The sequence below is a fragment of the Cervus elaphus genome, chromosome 6, assembly GCF_910594005.1.
Source record: "Cervus elaphus chromosome 6, mCerEla1.1, whole genome shotgun sequence".
Classification (NCBI taxonomy): Eukaryota; Metazoa; Chordata; class Mammalia; order Artiodactyla; family Cervidae; genus Cervus; species Cervus elaphus.
The window spans coordinates 40594577-40603346 of record NC_057820.1 but is presented as its reverse complement, the minus strand read 5'-3'; the positions used below and the strand labels follow the sequence as shown (position 1 = coordinate 40603346).

Sequence of the window (8770 nt, the reverse complement as noted above, 5' to 3'; positions counted from 1 at the left end):
TTTCAAGTTTTTCAATGCTGCTATTATGCCAATCTCTTCTACTGCCATAAACTACATAACATCAAGAACGTTGGATATACAAAATATAAAAAATGTTCTGTGAACAGCTTTTAAAGTCTGAGCTTGATTTAATGTAGTAGACATTTCTCTCAATTTTGGGAATTTCCTGTACTATTAGCTCTATTATTTACTTAGACACAAATAATAGTTTAGAAACAGTATTAAAGCAACAGGTAACTGTTGAGAGGCAACAGAATTTTTGTAACCTGAGGAAATGGTCTTGCCTTCCAGGTCATATTTCCAACCACAATTGTTGTCCTCGAAAACTATTAATTTACCAGTTTGTTTCCTACCTGAAATGTTTATATCCTTAGCGTTATGCAACATAAGGCATGCTAACAACACCTAAATCCACAGAAAGGAATGTTGTATCAACTGCTGTATTAATTTTTCTAGATTATGTTTGTATTAAAAGGTATACTAAGGAGTGAAATATAAATTATGCATGACATTAAAACAAAAACTATCACAGGGAAAGACCCTGATGCTGGGAAAGATTGAGGGCAGAAGGAGAAGGGGACAACAGAGGATGAGATGGGTGGATGGCATCACTGACACGGTTGACATGGGTTTGGGAGGACTCCAGGAGTCGGCGATGGACAGGGAGGCCTGGCGTGCTGCGGTTCATGGGGTTGCAAAGAGTCGGACATGATTGAGTGACTGCACTGAACTGAACTGATCACAGGGAAAACATACTAAAGAGAAATTAATAGCATGGAATGACTATATTAACAAAGGAAAAGGTTTAAAATCAATATTCTAAGAGTCTACCTTAGGAAACTAAACAAAGAGCAACAAATTGAATCCACAGTAAACAGAGAAAAAAGAAATAATTAGAGCAACAATCAATCTACCTTAGGAAACTAAACAAAGAGCAACAAATTGAATCCACAGTAAACAGAGAAAAAAGAAATAATTGGAGCAACAATCAATAGATTTGAAAATGATGAATTGATAGAGAAAATTAACAAATGCAAAAGCTGATTCCTTGAATAGATCAATGACACTGGTAAGCCTCTAGCCAGGCTATCCAACCAAAGGAGAGGATACAAATTGCTAATAATCAGAAATGAACGAGGGGACATTGTTACAGAGCCTAGGGCTTCCCTGGTAGTTCAGACAGTAAAGAATCTGCCTGCAATGCAGGAGACCCGAGTTTGATCCTTGGGATGGAAAAATCCCTTGGAGAAGGAAATGGCTACCCACTCCAGTATTCTTGCCTAAAGAATTCCATGGATAGAGGAGCCTGGCAGGCTAGAGTCCATAGAGTCAGAAAGCGTTGGACATCACTGAGCTACCTAATGCTTCCATGCTTTCATGAGCATTAAAAGACTAGTAAAATAATACTATGAACAACTTTATACCCATAAATTCAATAACCTAGATGGAATGGACTAATTATTTGAAAGACAAAAGCTGCACAAGGGTTTCCCAGGTGGCGCTAGAGGTAAAGAACCTGCCTGCCAATACAGGAGACATAATAGATGTGAGTTCCATCCCTGGGTTGGGAAGGTCCCCTGGAGGAACACATGGCAACCCACTCCAGAATTCTTACCTGGAGAATCCTATGCAGAGAGGATCCTGACAGGCTACAGTCCATGGGGTCACAAAGAATCGGATATGACTGAAGAGACTGAGCATGCATGCCCAGATGCACAAGACACGAACTAACACCAGAAGACAATAAAATGAGACTATATATATTAAAGGGATTGAACCAGTACTGATAACCTTCCCAAACAGGGACATATGTGTGTGTCCACCAGTACCTTCTATAAAACATTTCAGGAAAAATATCCACAATTCATCACAATGTTTTTCTGAGGATAAAAGCAGAGGGAATATTTCTTAACTCATTCTATGAGACCGGAATTACCCAAATACAAAAATCTGATAAAAACATTACAAGGGAAAGAAACAACAGCAACAACAACTACAGACCAATAGCTGTCATGAACATAGTTGCAAAAATGTTCAACAAAATATTAGCAAATCAAATCCTATAATATATAAAAATAATTGTACATCAGAACCAAGTGGGATTATCTTATATGCAAGGGTAGTTCAAAATTCAAAACCAATTAAAATACTCCACCATATCAACAGACTAAAAAATATCAAATTGAGCTCACTCATAAATGGAATAAGAAAAGTGTTTGACAAAATCCAATGGATATTCATGATAAAAACTCTCAGACTAGGAATAGAGGAAAACTTCCTCAACTTGATAAAGAATACCTATAGAAACCTACAGTTAATATCATATTTAATGGTGAGAACCTTAAAGCTTTCCTACTATGACCAGGAACAAGTCAGGGATGTCCTTTATCACTACTCTTTTTCAACACTGTACTGGAAGTTCTAGCTAATGCAGTAAGACTAGAAAAGAAAACAAGAAGTATACAGATTGGAAAGAAATGAAACTGTCTCTATTCATAGATGACATGATCATCTATGCAGAAAATCTAAAGAAATCAATGGAAACCTTCCTTGAACTACTAGCAGATTATAGCAAATTTGCAGGAGACAAGACTAATATCCTGAAGTCAATCACATTTCCATATACCAACAATTAGAAAATGAAATAGGAAGGAAACACAATATCATTTAAATTAGCACCCACTTGAAATGAAAAAATAAAAAAGGTATATATCTAAAAAAAGGTACATAAAAGATCTCTATAAGAAAAAAAAAATGCAAAACCTTGATGGGAAACTAAATAAATAGAAAGATAATCCATTCTTATGGATAAAAAGACTCAATATTGTAAACATATCCATTCCTCTCAACTTGATCCACAAATTAGTTAAATATCAATCAAAATCTAAGCAAGTTATTTTGTAGTTATCCACAAACTAATTCTAAATTGTGTATGCAGCAGCAAAAAACCAGAAAACTCAATATCGCAGAATACGCAAATAAATGGAAAGATATTTTCTGTACATGGATAAGAAAAGTTAATAGTGTTATAATGTTTATACTACTCAAAGCAATCTAAAGATTCAATTCAATCTCTATCAAAATTTCAATAATAATTTTTTACAGAAATTTAACTAACAGTCCTAAAATTTGTTTAGAACCACAAACAAACTCAAATAGCTACAGGAATCTGGAGAAGAAAGAACAAAGCTGGAGGCATTACATTCCCTGATTTCAAAATCAATTGCAAAGCTATTCTAATAATCAAAACACTAGATATTGGCATAAAAGTGATAGATTAATGGAACAGAAGAAAGAGCCCAGAAATAAACCTAACATATATGGTCAATATGTTTATGACAAGAGAGTCAAGGATATGCAATGATGAAATACAATCTCTCAATAAATGGTGTTGGAAAAACTGGACAGCCACATGCAAAAGAAAGAAATTATAACACTATAATATAACATACACAGCAATTAACTAAAAATGGATTAACAACTTAAATATAAAATCTGAAACTATGAAACTCTTAAAAGAAAACATACAGTAAGCTCCTTAACATTAGTTTTTATGAATAATTTTGGACTTGACACCCAAGGCAAAGACAACAAAAGCAAAAGTAAACAAGTGAGACTATATCACACTTAAAAGCTTCTTCACAACAAAGAAACCATAAAAAAAATGAAATGTAACTTACTAAATGGGAGATAATACTGGTAATTTGTATATCTGATGAGGATTAATGTCCAATATACATGTAAAGAAGTTTCACAACTGAATAGCAGGAAAAAGACCCAATTAAAAAATGAGCAGAAAATCTAAACTGATTCTTCTATTTGCATGTGTGTGTGCTGAGTCACTTCAGTTGTGTCTAGCTCCTTGTGACCCCATGGACTGTTGCCCACCAGGCTCCTCTATCCAGAGATTCTCCAGGCAAGAATACTGGAGTGGGTAGTCATATACTTTTCCAGGGGAACTTCCTGACCCAGGGATTGAACCTGTGTCTCCTGCTGGTGGATTCTTTACTGCTGAGCCACTGGAGAAGCTCAATCTTCTATTTAGGTATGCTAAATAGGCATGTTTCCAAAGAAAACTTATAGATGGCTTCCCTGGTGGCTCAGATGGTAAAGACTCTGCCTGCAGTGCAGGAGACCTGGGTTTGATCCCTGGGTCAAGAAGATCCCCTGGAGAAGGGAATGGCTACCCACTCTAGTATCCTTGCCTGGATAATGCCATGAACAGAGGAGAATGGTAAGCTACAGTCCTTGGGGTGGCAAAAAGTCAGACATGACTGACTAACACTTTCTTTTTTCAAATAGACATTTTTCCAAAGAAGATATACAGAGGATAAACAGTTACATAAACTGCTGCTGCTAAGTCGCTTCAGTAGTGTCTGACTCTGTGCGACCCCATAGACGGCAGCCCACCAGGCTCCACCATCCTTGGGATTCTCCAGGCAAGAACACTGAAGTGGGTTGCCATTTCCTTCTCCAATGCATGAAAGTGAAAAATCAAAATGAAGTCACTAAGTCATGTCCGACTCCTAGTGACCCCATGGACTGCAGCCTACCAGGCTCCTCCGTCCGTGGGATTTTCCAGGCAAGAGTACTGGAGTGGGTTGCCATTGCCCTCTCCAAAGTTACATAAAAAGCCAGTGCAATATCACTAATCTTCAGAGAAATGCAAATTGAAGCTATGAGATATCACTTCACACCTATGAGAATAACTATTTTCAAAAAGACTAAGTAACAGATGTTGCCAAAGCTATAGAGAAAGGGAATTCTTGTTGGTGGGTTGTATGACATTCAGGAAAAGACAAAATTATGAAGAGATAGAAAGATCAGTGGTTTCCAGGATTTGGGAGGGAGTGGAATGAATAGGTGGAGCCCAGAGTGCTTTAGGATAGTGAAAATACTCTGTATGCTTTTGTAATAATAAGTAAGTGATAGTTGCTTAGTTGTGTCCAACTCTTAGCAACCCATGGACTAAGAGCAACCCTGTAGCTCTCCAGGCTCCTCTTTCCATGGAATTCTCCAGGCAAGAACATGGAGTGGCTTGTCATTCCCTTCTAGAGGGTCTCTTCCCAACCCAGGGATTGAACCTGGATCACCTGCATTTCAGGCAGATTCTTTATCACATGAACCACCAGGGAAGACCCATTGTAATAATGGCTACATGTTATTATATATTTATTCAAACTCATAGAATGTACAACACCAAGAGTGAAGTACAATATAAACTATAGACTTTGAGTGGTTATGATCCATCAATATAGGTTTGTAAAAAGTTGTAATGTTATTGATGGGGGGAGCCATGCATGTATGAGGGTAGAGAGTATATAGGAATTATTTGAATTTTCCTCTCAATTTTTCTGTGGAACCAAAATTAAAGTCTTTAAAAAATAAAATCCAAAAAAATTTGGCATATCAAATGAATTTTTCACGTGTGAGACTCTACTTCAAAGTGGGCATCCCTTCCCCTACCCCAACTCAAGAGGTACTAATACTATCCAGAAACATTACGGAGGTTCCACGAGATCACATAGGCCCAGTACGATCAGTTTAGGAAAAGTATAAGAATCCTTACTTTTACATAAAACTTAACGTTTCTCTTTTGATTACAAGTTTCAAAATGTAAATACAAGCTGAAGGTTCAATATAGTCAAACACGGTTTGAAGTCTAAAAACAAAATACTCATTCAAACTATGTTTTACAGACTATCCCTTCATTGTGTTTGCTATAAAATCTCCCCATAACCTTACACATACCCTACTGTTGGCAAGTTTACCCAAACTGAACATGTTTAGCAACTTCATATAATTCTAAACTGAGGCTCACAGTAAAAAGCTTATAATACAAAAAAGTGTAAATTCCCCAAAAGCAGAGATATGGCATAGTCTGTGTTATTCATCATTCCATAGTGTTCCTAGCGACCACAAAATTACCTGGCATAGTAACCACTGAACATCTGTTTCACATACACATATATGTATATATAAATTCCATCATTTATTCATAAATTATAGTCATACATATATACATTTATGGGGTTTCCCTGGTGGCTCAGACAGTAAAGAATCTGCCTGCAATGCAGGAAACCTGGATTTGATCCCTGGGTAGAAAGATTCCTTGGAGAAGAGAATAGCTACCTATTCCAGTATTCTTGTCTAGAGAATTCCACTGACAGAGAAGCCTGGCAGGCTACGGTCCATGGGGTCGCAAAGAGTCGGACAAGACTGAGTGACTAACACTTTCACTTTTCATACACATTCGTATATATAATTTATGAATAAGTGATGGAATGAAATAAACCAAGTCATACCTATAAACCCTGTAGTCCACATTCTAATTTCTGTCCTGATAATTTCATTATCATAATGTTTTCCCACAGCCTCTAATGGTAATAAATTAAGTTTTGCTAGAGTGAGTGTCCTTGGTAAATTTCATATTACTGTGTAGCTGCTTTATAAAGCTATTCAAATAGCTGAAGTCTGAAATTAGGGACTGAAGCCATCTTCTCCTTATCCACCCACACCATTAGAACTAACAAAAGGTTTAAAATGCAACTGGCTTCTCTCTCTTTTTTTTTTTTTTTTGCTTAATTATAGAATTTTCTGTGTGATATTATAAGGCCTGAAACAAGTATTTTCTCAATGTCCATAAGATGATATTGATCCAGTGAAATTCAACCAATTTTTATCTAATTATGTTATATTTTAGGATGAAAATAAATACTCTTATAATTTATGACAATGACCTTTTATAATCTGAAATCTGCTTTAACTCTAAAACTTCACTTATTTCCTCTGGCCATGCTTCTTCTGTTCTGGTCCACTGTCCTTACTGTTTGGTTGTCTGAAATGATCTTCAACTTTTCCTTTTACTGGCTCCATGAATCTAGATTATTGCAGGCTCTGAGAAGGGTCTTTTATATGATGGGTTGTATGCTTACCTGCTTAAATTGCCCTTGAGACTTTTTGTTTCTTGAGGACTTGACTATGTCTTGTCCTCTAAAGTACTTATAGCCCTTACTCAACTGAGTGTCTCATTTTTGATGTTCAATAAGTACATGATAAAAGAGTGAATAAATGACTTTTACTTGACCCTGAGGGGTGGCTGATTTAATCTTGGTTTTGAAATTTCAGTGCTTAGCATTGGGACATGTAAATATTTCCTTTACTTTTATTTCATTCAGTATTGTAGTCATCAAAATTCTATTAGCATTTATTTAGAATTATGATAATGTGAACACCTCAATATTATCTTACTCATTATCTATTAAATTCTTTTCAGCATGATTTTAATAATACTTTTAACATGCTGTATTTGCATAAAAATATGATAGGCACCATAGCATTAATCCAAATGTTTGATTAACTATAATACCCCATTTCCTTGTCATTAAAGCTTACGGATAACTTATTATTCTTGTTGTAATGATAATAATATCCTATCTGGATGAGTCTATTTAAGTCTAATACTAAACTCTCATTCTGGGTGATTCATATACATCAATAATTTCTTCTGCTGATTTAATATGTTCTAATGTACTATATTTTTCAAACTGCAAGACTATGTTATTTTGGATATAAATGAAAATGATATCTGAAGAATCAGTAACCAATAATCATCTCCACTCTGCACATTTTCCTTGGGAGTTTATCATGTACATAATAGAACTTTAGAGGTTTCTGTGAGATATTTAGTACTATAGAGCCCCGAGGATGCATTTTAACAACAGCAAATACTTCCCTTTTGGGAGAAAGAATGTTCCAGTGATATAGTGTGTAATAAGGCATTGTGTTTCTAATCTTTGAGGTTTATGGCTAATGAGGAGATAAAAACAAATAAAATAACTGGAAGCAGTTTGCTCCATGCTAAATGCAATAAAAAAGTAATCTGAACCCTGGCTAGCATGGAGACAAGCTTGACCAGCAGATTTTCTAAGTTACAGACCATTCAGCCTTGACCACTGAATTAGTAAGTAATCAGATACCAGCAGGTGGAAAGAGCCCATGATTAGTGCTTTGCTTCTTTCATTTCTTTAAGAAGTGGTTGGTTCCTCTTAGTGAATTGTGAACTGAAACTAGCCTGCAAAGTAATATACAAACTTGAACCAACCTGCAGGCATAGCACTGCCATTATCAAAGCAAAGGGTGTAGATGGGTGGCAAAATTCTGCTCTAAAATGAATTGTCTAATTATAATTGCTGTTCTAGCTCTGTGATTCATGTTATAATAATAGACAAAAGATGAAATTCTAGTGCTTCAAGTGCTCCAGGACAAGATGGCCTTTTTTGAGAAGGTCAGGAAAATGTTATAGCTCCCAGTAATAGTAACACACCATTTCACCATTTATAACAGTATATACTCAACTTTGCAGTTGGAACTTTTTAAAATTCAGGAAAGGAAGACTTGTAAAGAGGCCATCATGATCTTATCAATATATTTGTTCACAAAGGAGCTTCAAGGTCTTTAAAATTTCTCCTTCCCTTTCTCTTCTTAGCTTCACCTTTTTCTGCCTCTTATGGTGATTACTTACAATCTCTGAATTAATCATTTTATTTAATTCTATTTAATTTCATAATCAGTTGCATTGTTCATAACATGAATTTGTCCATTTCAGCAGCTAAGGCAAGGCTGTTGGGAGGAAATTTTAGCTCTGCTTGTTGCAATTACCACTGAAGTATCTGGACAGTAAGGCTGAACAAAGATTTTTCTTGCAAGATGGTTGGTAAGGGGCCTTAATCCTAAACCTAAAATTTCCCAGTTCCTTTCTTTGCTTTAA

At 35.8% G+C, this 8770-nt stretch overlaps 1 long non-coding RNA gene across 1 annotated transcript; it reads right to left on the bottom strand.

The window, feature by feature from the left end:
- Positions 1 to 538: 538 nt before the first annotated feature.
- LOC122696186 lies at positions 539 to 8383 on the bottom strand. Its single transcript, XR_006341707.1, has 3 exons — positions 8373 to 8383; positions 1779 to 1791; positions 539 to 735 (listed from the first exon to the last, which is right to left on the bottom strand). It is a non-coding gene; the product is annotated as an uncharacterized LOC122696186 (long non-coding RNA).
- Positions 8384 to 8770: the final 387 nt, after the last annotated feature.